General features: G+C 39.1%; 1 protein-coding gene across 1 annotated transcript in view; it reads left to right on the plus strand.

Annotated features, from left to right (window-relative positions):
- Nucleotides 1-2,747: 2,747 nt before the first annotated feature.
- HMBOX1 (homeobox containing 1) overlaps nucleotides 2,748-9,630 on the plus strand; it is a 361,830-nt gene continuing 354,947 nt past the window's right edge. Inside the window, exon 1 of the mRNA XM_006884876.1 lies at nucleotides 2,748-3,031. The gene's annotated coding sequence lies outside the window, so the exon portion shown is untranslated. The remainder of the gene's footprint in view (nucleotides 3,032-9,630) is intronic.

Below are 9,630 nucleotides of genomic sequence, written 5' to 3' on the forward strand. Positions count from 1 at the left end.
GTGTGTGTATGTGAACTAGTTGTCATTCTTGTTGTGTACTATAGAGTCGTAAATGACCCATAGCTGACCCTCCAGCAGGTTTTCAGAGGCAGCAGTAAATCTCACAAGAGACGAGTGTCCATCTGTCTCCTACTGAGCAGCTGGTGGATTCGAACATACCTTCGGGACTGCAATGAAGCTTCTTGCCACTTGGCCATCAGAGACTGGAATCTCTCTCTCTCTGCATATACTCCTCTGTTTCATGATATAAAAATATGGCCTGTCATATACTTGTAAAGTAGTAAACAAAGTGAAAAATTATATGACACTGAGAAAAGTCTACCTCAATTGGTGATAATGTTTCAGAAATCACAATGGTATACTGTAGGAATTCTGTATTACATATTATCTACTTATCTCACAGGCAGTTTGAATCCACCAGTTACTCCAAGGGAGAAAGATGGACAATCTCTTCCCACGCAAACAACTGGCTCTTAGAAGTCCCTGGAGAGTCAGCTATGGGTTGGTTCGGACTCAAAGGTACACAACAAGTTATGAATGATATGGTTTTTAATAAGGGAAACAGTGCACATAGAACACTTTACCTATACTTCAGGCATCTTTTGGTTCTTAAGAGAAAAAGTAATTTACTACTGTTTTCTTTCCATGCTTCACATCTCTAAATAGAGCAGAAGTGTTTAACCCTGGTTCTCCAATGCCTTTAGCAAATGCGTTATTAAAGGAAAAACAGTGTACCAAATGCCAAGCTCTTTTGCTCAAGTGAGCTGAAGCCTTTTCAAGGAAGGCTCTGGCTTACTTATCCCTCAATGGATCACTTCATGTCACCTTCCTACGAGGCTGTCCATGACTACTCCAGATGCCATCTCAACTCCCAAAACCTTGAATATGTCTCTAATTTAGTTAATACAATAAACTATAATTTTGGCTTATTTTTTCCATCTCCTTCCTTAGATCCCACGCTTTTTTAGAGTAACAACTTCCATTTTCAAAAAATCTGCATTATTAAATGTTTAAGATACTGACTTCCATTTACATGAACAGTTTTAAGTGGAGACAGTTTCAGAGTTGAATCTAAATAGTTACCTGAGTTCTATCCTGTAGATAGCTGACACTCTGCAGAGCATATGCACAATGATTATTAAATGGGGAAGAGTATGTCTACTTTGGAAAAGCGTATTTAAATAGTTATGTAAATGGAGAAATTGTTTTGTACCGAAATTACAAAAAATAAACTTGCCAGCATGGCTGTAGAATTCTAAGGCTGCAAAACAATATTTCACAGCTTCTTTCCTATCCTTATTATGCTATTACTAGATCCATAAGGTTCAAATAAACTAATGTTAAATTGGTATGCACAATGAGCTCTGATGGTCTAGTGTGGACAGAGTTGCACTGCCAATCCAAAGGCAAGGCACTGGAATCTACCTGCTGCTCCACTAGAGAAAGAGGCAATTTCCTCCTGTGGGATTTACAGCCTCTGGAAATCTGCTGGACGGTCAGCTTTGATTCAGATCCAAAAGGATGGTAATGAGTAAGTGTGGAGCATGATAAAAATAAAAAGGTCAAAATAAAGATGAGACACTTTCCTATTAGTGTTTGAGCTTTGTGATTTAAGCAAGGATTTCTCCAGGGATACCTCTATTCTTGCAATTCCTATAGCTCTAGGCCATAATGCCCATTTAAATTGTGTCTAAGGTTTAAGATTAAAATTCTCCAGTGTCACATGCTACTTTTTTCCCCTCCGAATTCAAAGGGCAATAACTAAATAACAGTACAAAACACAGTAAGTTATTATGTTCCACCTAATATTTGTGGACTCCTTAATTCTGCTCATTCAAAGTCTTTTCCACAAGAGCAGAGTGAAGTGCTTTTAGCTCTTATCAACAGAACATTCCTGTTCCACTCACGTGGCAGCTCACAAACACCTTCTGTTTCAATACCAGATCATTAGGTGAAGAAATGAGACAGTCAACGTCTCATCAGCTAACTAAAGGTAGCTGACAATGAGTTAATCAGATCTCCCAGCTTGTTTTAAGGAGAAAGGGGAGATTCCAATCTACTCAACAACGACAAAGAGCTTTCCTTAGTCCACCCCACTGTTTAGTTCCGAAACAACCACCCGTCCTCTCCGACGGTTCCTTCCTCAAGGGAGAAACGACCAAGTCCAAAAGGATCACCTTTGTCCTCTGACCTAGGAGTGGGGACTCACCAGTTTCATATTGGACTTTTGGTTGTTCAATACCAGTCAGTGGACTTCTCAGACTCAGAAACCGGCTTCCGGTTCAATCTCCGCCACTAAGCCACACAGAGCATTGCGGGACATGCAGTCCCCTTCCTCCAGGAATCATGGGAAATGTAGTCACCGCTAGCTGCTTCGTGGAAACTGTGGTCATACAAATGCATATTTATATAAAATATATAGTTCTATTCTTCCCTCCATTTCTCCTCTGAACTCCTCTTCCGTATGCTCAAATTCATCGCCGCCGCCTCGTCAACCTCCCTTTACACCCCAGCATGATATCATGTCCCCCATATGGTCCTGGGACTCATAGAGGTCTGGGATGTGTAGTCCCAGTGGCTCTCGAACGCCCTTTCCCCGCCTCTCTGTGGGTTGGCATATGGACGCGTGCCTTGCCGGGAATTGTAGTTCATTCAGCCTTCCAGATTCCGAGTCCCGAGCTTTTACTCAAGGGAGGCAAGAACTACATCTCCCAGGGCCGCCCGGCGGCAGCAGGTGGGAGCGGGGCTGTTGATATCAATATGGCGGTTGTCAACCAGACAAAGACAGTCAGTCTGATGTGATTGAGACAAGGGAGGCTTACAGGGGGAGACTGGGAGATAGGGGCCTCCCCTCCCCCTTCTCCTCTTCCTGTGCCGGCCTCAACCCCTCCCCAGTTCCTCCCGTCGGGCGCCCCACGCGGAAGATACCCCTCCCCCTCCCGCTTTCCCCTCCTCCCTATCTCAGCCCTTCGTACTGGGACGTTGGGGAGGGGGCTGTACCGGGCGGAGAGAACTCAGCAAGGATTCTGAGGTGAGTCGAGCGGTTTTGAAGCCAGACTACCTCAAGTCTCGTCCCTCACTTATCTCGCTCTAAGTTATAAATTTTTCCCCCCCAGTGGTCTTGAGGAGAAAGTAAATCGTATAGGAAGGGTCTCTTAAGCGGCGGAATTGAGGGGGGTGGGGAGCAGGGGGTTTCGGAGTAGGTGACCCGAAAGCAGCATAAGGGGTGGGGCAGTTTATAAGGTGCATTAATTGAAAGGCGTCTGCGTCTCCCCAACTCTTTTCTCCTTGCTTCCTCCACTATGGGCGGAAGGTTTGAATCTGCGAGGTGGGGTCTCCCGACTAGAGTTTGGGAAACTGAGTTGATTTTAAGATGTCTAGGTTTTGTGTGGTGGGTGTAACTATGCACTAAACTGTGTTACGTGCACTTGGGTGATATATTTGTATTGAATAAATGCCTGTAGATAAGAAGTTAGATAGCTGGAAACAGCTCTGTACGGGGCCTGGGCTGTGAGCTGTGCGTGAGGTCCTGCCTCTGGACCTCGGGCTGACGACGTGGTGCGGGGTATCTGGGGTTAGAAACTCGTTTGTGTCCCGTTACCGGCTCACACTCCTCCCCGCCTCCGCCCCCTCCTCTGGACAGGTCTCCACCCCTAACTCCGGGTAGGAAGGGAATTGTAGAGATGATGTGGTATGGAGATGGATTTTTGCATCCTTAAGTCTTTAGATAGGTGGGAAAGGAAAAGTGTTCTTAATATTTTATTCCGGAACTGTGTTTTGGTTACACTATTGGGGCTACTTTGAAAGGAGTCCTCCACCCATCCTAACCCCGAAACAGTAGGTAGAGGTATTTCCTTTTTTTCGCTTTAAAGTGTATTAATGATTACTTAAGATTTCGGGGTGTAGGGCGGGGGTCCGGAGTGCTGAATTTTGTGTATGTGTCCATTAAAGCTCCAGAATGATTTGTATACCTTTTGAGATAGGGTGACTTACATTCGTAGTAGGAAAAACTGTTGGAAATTATTTGGGGGGCAACTGAAAGACGCAGCTTGTGTTTATCTTCTACCCCACCCTGTTCTGCCTCGCATTTGCCTGAAAGCTCGTGTGAGAGAATGAGTGATGGGAAGAATGCAGTTGGCATTAAAGATACCATACTATGTGAAGTTAAATGGTATGAAGTGACTGCTATTTTGTTATTACTCCGGAGGTTTCACCTCATGTATCATATAGATAGAGTGATGTGACTACTTCTTTATTTCTCTGGAATCTTGCAGGTACAGAAACTCCTTCCTTTCTTCCTTCTTTGGCATGGCACATTTCTCTTCCTGGGTGGACATAATGCCTTCTGAACATTTTTGTTTAGTTTGTGCTAATATGATTGTGAGTTTTACTGTAATACGCATCACAGGGTGAAAAGAAATCTGTATTTGTTTTTATTTTGCATTTATGTTACAGGTAATTATCATATATAGATTGCAGTGCTTTGCATCAAACTTATTTTTAAATCTTTAGACTGAGTACTTAGGTGTAATCATGTTTATAAATCAAGTTTGGAAATTTTGAATTGTGATTTTTTTTTTTTTTTTGCTTAATTTCAGTTAAAGCTATAAAAGAAAAAGGATTGCAACAGCACAGGCTTATATCCAATAGCACTGCAACAGGAGAATTTAAGAACATATATTTTGTACTCTCTTCCATCTGAAACAAAAGTTCTTAAGCTTAATAAGCCTTCTTATGCACCAATTTTTTTTGTTGTTTGTGTGTGTAAGGATCACTAAGTAACAGAAAGAATGTCATAATTTCTTTTCAGGCTATTAAAAATTTAACATACTTGCATATTTGGTCTCAAACTTGTTAATTCTTGAAACTGCCATCTATCACAAGGACCTTCAATTCTATGAAAACTGAATGCCACATAGATAAACTATATAATTTTATGGTATGGTTTATAACCTTTGATTTAGAATTTTTGCAGTTGGTTGTTCACACAGATAGGTTGTCCCTATATGTGAGGATAACATATATATTTAGATTGACCTGAATAGAAAAAATAATACTTTGAAAATTTAAAATATAGATTGTGTTCATGCAAAGCTGAAACTTTAGTTTAGCTCCAGGATTCTTTATTTTCATGTTTATCTTAATGTGAAACAATCGTTTGCAAAAACTAAAGAAAAATCCAATGTAAACAGAAGTAGGTCCTTGCTTAAAAATATTATGATGATCACTACTAGGTTTTTTAAGTTAAATGTTTATTTTAGAATAAAAACCTAAAGGGCTTGATAGGAGTCTGGAAGACGTATAAGAATGCTTTCTCTTTCACCTATACTTAGCTTAAAAAAATTGTTTTATTCTTTGGGAATGCAAATTTAATTATTTTGAAAAGCTGTCATCAATTTTTTTTTACTAATAATTTGGTTGAAATTATTAAATGTAAACCACAACTACCTCCTCGCATTTGCTAGAGTCATTCTGTTGCATTTTAAGCATTGGGCATTAAAATGATGTAAAGCCTCTACTGCAGGTTAAAACATAAAACATTCTCAGCATATGGAAGTCATTTGGTTTACGAAAAAGGAGAAAATCAGGGCATTGGTGCCCAGCCAGCTTAAAATTTCATCCCGTAACTGTGAAAGACATATTTCTTTTCATGTGATCACTTCTAAAAATGTTCCCTGTATTATGGGAAGTTGAAAATCCAAACTGTTTTTTAACCCAATCTGTTGCTAGCTGAATGTACTGCATATTTCTGTATAACTACTTCTGGTTGCAGATATACATCAATGAACCTTTAGGGTCATCTTTCTGTTGACTGTCTTCACTAAGGCTTCATCTTTACTGCTGCAGAAACAAATTTTAGTTTTCTGTTAGCTTTTATGAAAACACTGCTATGAACTCTATATCTCAGTACTGGAATTAAAAAATGCATTGTAATATAGCTCACTTTTTTTCATTGTGGCAAAGGATAGTATTACTTATTTCAGTAGTTTTAAAAAATTTTAATATTCGTGCTTAATTTTTGCTTTTTGGGTGTTCTATGTATATTCATTCAGTCCATCCCACTATTAATGTTTTAGAAAGCTACCGTGTTTCCTGTAAAAATACATTTGCCTTTTCTGTTTGATTCATTGTGGTTTTTGCTTTCATTATTTTTATATGCAGATCTGTAAACTTGAATTGTTTGACTCAGGAATTAAAAGTTCTCCTTGGACCTTATTTTTCATGAGTACTTTTGTTGATGTACTATATGAAAATGGGAAAAATTTATAAGGAAACTCGAAAGTACTAAGTAAAAATATTTTGACTTTGTTTTTTGCTTAATTGTATTGGTAACTTTGCTATGCTTTGGCTAGATTTTTCTTTTAACTGCTGATTTTAGCTTCTCAATTTAGTAGGTTTATAAAAATCTATTATGAGTAAGAATCATATCTTGTCTAGGCTGTTATACCCATCCATATATGTACTCACATATATGTAAAATGTCTTTATGTTTTTTTATATGTGAAATTGGCATACCTGCATCAGACATGTTGTTATGTGCCGTTGAGTTAGACCCAACTCATAGCTGACCCTCCAGCAGGTGCAGTTAATTGCACAGATGGATATTGCCCATCTTTCTCCCATAAAGCAGCTTGTGAACTCTCTAACTTTTGTGTTCGTAGCTCAGTTTCTTTCCACTAGGTCGCCAGAGCTACCTATCAAATATGTAGCTAAGAAAAAGTAATGTGAGCCACAAATAACAGGAATTCTGAATAGTGACTAAAGCTAGGCATGAAAGACTATACATATCTTGTCTACATTATAGAAACTGGAGATTTTTCTGTTATTTTAAACCATTATTTTAAGTTTGTGTCAAAATAATGGAAACAAAATATTTTTTTCCAAATAGAAGCAATTTGTTACTGAGATTTTTCTCAAAACATGGGCAATCTGCAACTTGTCAGCAGCATTCCCGAAATTACCTATATTGGGCTTGCTGATGGCCTTTGAGTCAGCCCCAATCTCTTGATAGCCCTCTGCATAACAGATCAGAATCTCGGATCTGTACAATTTCCAGTGTTAGATGTGGCTTGCCAGGGCTGTCTTCCTAATCTGTCTTAGTTTGGAAGCTCTGCTAAATCCTGTTTAATATTATAGGGACACACAAACAGGTGATTTGTCAGTTGGTACATGAGGTCATTGACTAGGAATTGAACTTGGGGTTCTGGTGGCCTAGTACTTAGGGTGGTTTGCTGCCAAACCAAAGGCCGAGCTGCTTTTCTAGCAGAGTCCCCCAGTGGCTCCTTGGGAACAAGTTGGACAATCTTCTCTGTGAGATTTTAGCCTCTGAAATCGAATGGAGAGTTGTGCAAATCCAAGGATGCTGAGGATACATTGTTCACAGTATATTCTTGTTACAGAGTAAAGATTTTTTCCAAGTGATTATATGATGTAAAACTTTTCAGTCAGAAGGCATTTAAACATAATCCAATGATTCAGAGAGCTTGTTTTCTTTGATTTAAATAAAACAAGTTGGAAATTTACCATCATGTTGTTTTGGATACTTGCCACAAACAATATTAACTGGAGGCCCCAGCTTTGGCATAGTTTTACTCTCATAGTGATATTAGATTGATGTTCCAGTAGCTTTTTCTACTGGTAGTTATAATCTTAGGCAAATTTTTTATGATTCTTGCCTTAGCCTGTAAGAAATCACAGATAACAATTTTTGTAACATTTGTAAACAAAAGGAAAGGCGAAAAGCATTCTGGTTTTAACTTTGAGGAAGTCAATTACAATTTTTTTTAATTCTAAAATTAGGTTGACCTCAGATCATTCCTTTTTATATAAAATTAAAGTTTTTCTTAAATTGAGAGTGCTGAATATAAGACAAATAACAACCAAGTTTCTTATTGGATATGGTTTTTGATAGCACCTCTGTCCATGCTGTGTTCTATGATTGTCTCTTTATGGTTTATTGAAAACATTTAATGATTCTTTACCATATGCTTATTAAACAAATGGGTGTAGAGTTGCTTTTGGCAGTAATTTTAGTTATTTAGTAATTTGTTATGTTTTTGATAGAGGGAAAGTAAAATATATTGGATATTGGTATAAAGAGTTAAGAATAAACTTGTGCCCTTTAAAGTTCTAATAAAGTTATTGTTAGATGACCATGTGAACAAAAGATTCTAACTTAGTCTTTTCTCCCACCCTCGTGACAATCTCCCGTATACTCAAGCCTGTTGTTATAATCATGTTGTCAGGCTTATCTCTTTGGGAGTCTGCCTCTCTTTCCTTAATCCTCTTTCTTTCCCAGAATATAGTGTCTAAGAACTAGCCCCTTTTGCTTTATGCAGGTAATAAACCTTGCTCATGACAAGTGAAAAGAACTTGAAATACTTATTGAAAGAGATCAAAGACTACAGCCTTCAATGTAGATAACATTTCAACATCAAGAAAAGAAAAATCCTGACCACTAGACCAATAGACAACATCATCATGGTAGATGGAGAAAAGATTGAAATTGTCAAGGACTTTGTTTTACTTGTATCCATAATCAGCAGCTATGGTGACAGCAGTCAAGAAATCAGAAGACATGTTGCATTGGGGAAATCAGTCAAGGACCTCTCCAGAGTCCTGAAGAGCAATGTCTGTTTAAGAGCTAAGATATGTGTGATCCAAACTATAGTATTTTCAGTTGCTTCGTATGCATCTGAAAATTAGACAGTGAATTAGCCTTACAGAAGAATTAATGCCTTTGAATTGTGGTGTTGGAGAAGAGTACTATACCATGGACTACCAAAAGGATAAACAAGTCTGTCTTGGAAGGAGTGCAGCCAAAGTGCTCCTTAGAGGCAAGGATGGTGAAACTTCACATAACTTTGGGGACATTGCCAGGAAGGACTAGTTCTTGGATAAAACATCATAGTGGGAAAGGTGAAGTGTCAGAGAAATAGAAAGACCCTCAGCAACTTGGTTTCACACAGTGACTGTCACAGTGGACTTGAGCATAGTAGAAGCATGAGGATGGTACAAGATAGGGTAGGATTAAGATTTGTTGTTCATAGGATCTCTATGAGTTGTTATCAGCTAGATAGCACCTAACTATCAAGCCCCTCCTGGGAGGAAATGCAACCTGGGTTCTACTAAGAGGCAAAGATGGTGAAACCCCTCAGATAATTTGGTTGTCAGGAGGGATCAGTACTTGGAAAATGACATCATACTGGGAAAGGTAGAGGGTGAGAGAAGACAAGATGGCCCTCAACAAGATGGATTGACACGGTGACTGTAACAGTGAACTCATGAGCATGCCAGAGATTGTGAGAATGGTATAAGATAGGACAGAATCTCTATATAAGTTATAGTTGACTCGGTATCACCTAACAAAAACAACAGCAGTCCATTGTGACACCGTGACCAAAGCATATAAAATTCAGTTTCACCTCCTCTGTAAGGAACATCTGGTTGTGTTTCTGTCAAGATGTTGTTGTTGTTGTTATGTGCCGTCGAGTCGCCTGCGACTCAGCGACTCTGTGTACAACAGCCCTAAACTCCGCTCTGTCCTGTGCCAATTGCACCGTCTCTGACACTCCCATCCCAATTATCCCAGTCACTGAATCAATCCATCTCATAGAGGGTCTTCCCCTC

The sequence above is a fragment of the Elephantulus edwardii genome, unplaced genomic scaffold (genome assembly GCF_000299155.1).
Source record: "Elephantulus edwardii isolate Elephantulus edwardi_28Jun2011 unplaced genomic scaffold, EleEdw1.0 scaffold00038, whole genome shotgun sequence".
Taxonomy (NCBI): domain Eukaryota; kingdom Metazoa; phylum Chordata; class Mammalia; order Macroscelidea; family Macroscelididae; genus Elephantulus; species Elephantulus edwardii.